The 5381-nt window shown below is 36.9% G+C and overlaps 1 long non-coding RNA gene across 1 annotated transcript; it reads right to left on the bottom strand.

Moving 5' to 3' along the window:
- Positions 1-206: 206 nt before the first annotated feature.
- LOC139935652 (uncharacterized) lies at positions 207-4817 on the bottom strand. The gene is made up of 6 exons (XR_011785837.1): positions 4714-4817; positions 4211-4285; positions 3172-3233; positions 2438-2489; positions 1220-1315; positions 207-414 (listed from the first exon to the last, which is right to left on the bottom strand). It is a non-coding gene; the product is annotated as an uncharacterized lncRNA (long non-coding RNA).
- Positions 4818-5381: the final 564 nt, after the last annotated feature.

Below are 5381 nucleotides of genomic sequence, written 5' to 3'. Positions count from 1 at the left end.
AGGAGTAGAGGTCTAGGTTTAGGCTGAAGCAGATACCGATGAACTCATGCATCGTGGTGACCTTAGCAGAATGCCCCGATGGGCCGCGATTCTGCAGCTTAGGTATACCCATGGAGCTATAGCTCCATGGGTATACCAACCACCACATTCGATTTTGGGGCGGCGGAAATACGCTTCGAGCGGCAAGAATTCGCATTCACAAACAAAAACAATTTAAGCATGCACACAAACAGGAACACATCAACAAACTCATACAAATTGCAAGCGAAAATATAAATCTCAAGAAAGGAAGCAGAGAGGTGTTTAAAATTAATTAACAAAACTGATTTCCTTAAGCACAAGAAAAAAAGTAACACTAGGACTGCTCAAATAACATTGAAGTGTATCTTGCCATGTGGAACATCGAAAGCCTTCCTGTAACAAAACAAATAGTAGATGTAAAATAATTAATTACTTTCAATTGAATTGCTTTCACTTTAGAATTTTTATCAAAAATACTTGCAGATCACCAACAGTTAAAAAAAACTACTCCAAGAACCTTATGCGGATCCAGGTTATTTTCAGTGTTGAATGTCTTGATTTGGATCAAATTGATATTTTCCCTGGAACAAGTTTCAGACTTACAGAGAAACAAATGTGCACATAGTGGCCCCTTTGTATTTTCCAAGGTTCTAGAGTTATTTTTATGAAACTTGCCACAATTGTACATTTTACAACTTGTCCTTACTTGAGATAAGACTAGTTTTAACTCTTCGTGAAATCCACCCCAGGTGACTAGCACTGCCACTTTCTTTGGAAAACACGTTGAAAGTTTGTAGTAAAAGACCCTAAAATCATTTGTTTTATTTTAATCAATTGTCCCAAGGTCAAGCAAATGCTTGCCATGCTGGCAGCTGATCATGATAAGAACTATTTTTTTAACAATTATTACAGTAGATAGGTATTGCTTAAAGTAAACAAATGTGGTGGTGGTAAGATGCAGCAAGAAAAAGCAAGACACAATATATTTTGGTAGTGGGGATTATTTTCTTTTTGGGAAAAGAGCAATAGGAGTATTTAGCCAGCATGTGGCATCAACGTTTTCATATCCTCTTCTTATATGTCACTCCATAAATTGGTTGTACTTTATAAGATTGGAATGAGACCCTACTGGCCCAAGTCCTTAATTCTACACTTTGGACACTGGAGAGAGTATTGGGATTGTAGGGTTTCAATTAACCTGTTTACAGAGAAGGTAGTTCTTTATGCCAAGATGTACGATGATAAGTGGGTCTCAGACATTTATGTTGACATGTTGAACTTTTGGAGACTGGAGCTGCAGGCAGGAAAATGAAACAAAAACATGTTTTGTTAAAAAAAAAAACTAATAAAAATCTGACAGTTGTTTCATTGTATCACCACTAAAAGGTTTTTTTTACAATCTAGAAAAAAATAAAAATAAAACAACGGTATTTTGTGCTTACTCTCAATTTTTCTGGAAACAATACAACCTTGATTAATAATGAGGAGGGCGCAGAACCTTTATTAGTTTAAAACGATCTCTGCTTTTCACCCTTTCAAAAGATTGTAAAAGAACTGCTGGATCCTTACCAATATTAATATGTCTTGATTAAAAAATGTAAGGAAAACTGTTATTAAATATCTTCAAATTTGAATTAAAATATGTATAATGGAGTAATTTAGTAAACCCCGGTGCCTCATCAATGTGATTTATCAATGTGATTTACTGTTAAGTGGAGCAAACAGCTTTAGGCTGAAAAAACCCAATATATGTTATGTACTCCAGACATTTGTTGTTATTTTGGGGGGCTGGCTAAACTATCACAAAATGTATAACTGGGTTATTAACCATGTGTGCACTTTCCACAAGTTTCGTACAGATTTGTCTACAACTATTCAAATAGTGTGTGAATATTATTTTGTTAACGCACATGCAATTATTTTTGTTAGAATACATTAGCCCAAAAGGTTAGAATAGCTAAGAATGTCTGGAACTAGGTGTGGCCTTTGTGTGGGTGTGTAGTAAAATGGAATTGAGTGGGCCAGGAGGGTGACCAAGAAACACCCTGCATGCATCTCAATTTCATAAAGCAGTTCAACAACAAAACACTGCTTAGCAACTTTGCTAAGCAATAAATGAGCGGGGCATCAGTTGCTACAATGTAAATTTTACAGAATTCTGGCTGGTAGCCAGTCTCAAGTAAGACTTTTTCTGCTCACAGACTTTAAGATATTGGGCCCTGATCTATGACACTACATGCAGTGGATTTCACCTCTCTCATGAATCATCCCATTTGCTCATTAGCAGTGCGAGACAAAGATTATTGAGCCTACTGGCCCAAGTCCTTCTGAATCCTTCATTTTGGATACTGAAGGAATTGGGGGATCCTTCATTTTGGATACTGAAGGAATTGGGATTGTAAGGGTAAAAATTTACCTGTTTACAGAGAATGTTGTTCTTGATGCCAGGCTGTATGATGAGACTGGAGCTGCAGGCAGGCAAACAAAACGCACCTTTTTGTTAAAAACATCTAGCGGTCCCACAAAGTAATTTTATACAAGAAAACAGTCGAGGAGAATCTCCTAAAGAGGAGATTGAAATTGTACCCAGTCAGTTTGCCACATTGTTTACAATTTGGTATTCATAAGTTTTAGGGTCTTTCAGGTTTTTTTCATCTCAATTTTTGTTTCCACTTTAAGATTGACATTTTCAATGGTGCAGGGTTTGTCGTAAGATCAAAATACATTAACCTGGAGGCTGTTGGTTCAAATCTTGTAATTTGTCTTTGTTCAACCGAACAATTAAAAAAAAAAACATACATGGTTTGCATCATGTACAATTGCTTAATTGTCTAATCAGGCCTAACTGATAATACTAATTTGCTTTTTAGAAACTAACCTTTTACTAGAGAGAGCAGTTCCTTTAAGGGACACCCTGCCTTGGACCGGGCGAGTTGGTCCACGAAAAGGGCTTGAAACCTTGTGTTATGAAATGCTTATCATGGTTTGAAATATATTTTAAGAGTAGAATAACGTAACGCAAAATAATATGCCTCGAAATTACAGGGCTTTCCTTTTACGTTGTGAACTAACATGGCACGCCAAAGCATTGTTCCAACAATATTCATTTCATAGCAAACGCTTTTCATACACCAATCCAAGGGAACGTACCCATTTAATCACAGCCCATCTTCTTGTTGAAGTGTAGACATCTTTGAAGATGGCAAGCCTTGCTGTAACAAAAACAAACAGTAGACTTTGCAAAATTAATGTTTACATTACAAATCATTCAATACTTTCAAATAAATTGCTTTCACTTTAGAACTTGTATAACAAAATCTTACAGAAATCAAACTTACTGAAAAGAAATTCTTGAGTGTTGGTGTTGGTAGAACTTTATTATGAGTTACATACAACCAACCTTTTAACTTTAATTTAGTTTTTTAAATTTATTTGCTTGATCTTGGTCAAATTGATACTTCCCTCAAACAAGTTTCACTTAACCCTATCAGGACTGGGCTTTTGTCAGAATAACAGGGAAGGGGAGCACTGTGGTGACCCCCTTTTTATTTTCCCACTGTTTGGGGAACTATATAAAACAGAAATTGATAACAAACTTTGTTTGGGGGTTTTCACTTCAATTCTCTTAAAAAATGGAGACACCCAAAGGTACAGACTGAAAACAAAACCAAGATGATGTTGCATATGGTGGCCATCATATTCCCACAATGGATATAACAGGTTAACACTCCACTGCCACTTTCTTGGGAAAGACCCAAAGAAAGTAAAATGGGTGGAGAGTTTGCAGTAAAATACCACAATAACTACTATTTTGTCCACAATATGAACCTGGATACTTTGTTGGGTAAGATCAGAAAGTTTGTTGGTGGTAAGATGTAGCAATAAAAACCTATTAACAAATATGGTGGAGTGCACCATGTGCCCCCCTCCCCTACAGATGGGGTTTTAATGTAATTAAGAGTTGTCATTCCAAGGTGGAAATGATGCAAAATGAGCAGTATTTCAGTAGGAATCTTCGCCAGCATGTACCCTCTATCCTTCTATATCCTCTTCTATGTCACTCCATACCAAATACTTTATCAGATTAGAGTTTGAGAACCTGTAATGAGGTTTTGGGTGCTACCCCAGTCCTTATAAATCCTTCACTTTGGATACTGAAGGAATTGAGACTGTAAGGGTTTGAATTTACCTGTTTACAGAGAAAGTATAGTTCCTATGATTGGGTTTCAGCTTTGTTGACATGTAGAGGTTTTGGAGACTGGAGCTGTAGGCAAAGGAGACAAACACAACTAATTGTTAAAAAGTAGTATGTGCTTTGGAAAGAGACCTTGTAGGCCTAATGAGCAACTGTCATTTGAGCCTACTGGCCCAAGTCCTTCTGAATCCTTCACTCTGGATACTAAAGAAGGAATTGAGACTGTAAGGGTTACAATTTACCTATTTGCAAACAAAAAAGTAGTTCTTATGGTCAGATTGTTCGATGATTGGGTCTCAGCCTTGTTGACGTTTAGAAGTTTTGGAGACTGGAGCTGTAGGCAAAGGAAACTAATACACCTTATTGTTATTGCTAAAAAGTATTATGTTCTATTGAAAGAGATCTTATAGGCCTGATGAGCAACTGGCCCAAGTCCTTCTGAATCATTCACTTTGGATACTGAAGAAGGAATTGAGACTGTAAGGGTTTCAATTTACCTGTTTACAGAGAAAGTAGTTTCTATGGTCAGACTGTTCGATGATTGGGTCTCAGCCTTGTTGACATGTAGATTTTTTGGAGGCTGGAGCTATAGGCAAAGAAAACAAACACACCTTATCCATAAAAAGTAGTATGTGCTTTTGAAAGAGGCGTTGTAGGCCTAAATGAGCAACTGGCATTTGAGCTGTTGGCCCAAGTCCTTCAGAATCATTCACATTGGATTCTGAAGAAGGAATTGAGACTGTAAGGGTTTCAATATACCTGTTTACAGAGAAAGTAGTTTCTATGGTCAGACTGTTCGATGATTGGGTCTCGGCCTTGTTGAATTGTAGATGTTTTGGAGACTGGAGCTATAGACAAAGGAAACAAACACACCTTATTCATAAAAAGTAGTATGTGCTTTTGAAAGAGACCTTGTAGGCCTAATGAGCAACTGGCCCAAGTCATTCTGAATCCTTCACTCTGGATACTGAAGAAGGAATTGAGACTGTAAGGGTTTCAATTTACCTATTTACAAACAAAAAAGTAGTTTCTATGGTCAGATTGTTCGATGATTGGGTCTCAGCCTTGTTGACATTTAGAAGTTTTGGAGACTGGAGCTGTAGGCAAAGGAAACTAATACACCTTATTGTTATTGCTAAAAAGTATTATGTTCTTTTGAAAGAGA

The sequence above is a fragment of the Asterias amurensis genome, chromosome 4 (genome assembly GCF_032118995.1).
Source record: "Asterias amurensis chromosome 4, ASM3211899v1".
In the NCBI taxonomy this organism is placed as follows: Eukaryota; Metazoa; Echinodermata; class Asteroidea; order Forcipulatida; family Asteriidae; genus Asterias; species Asterias amurensis.
The sequence above is the reverse complement of the archived record's forward strand: the minus strand, read 5'-3'. Positions and strand labels throughout refer to the sequence as shown.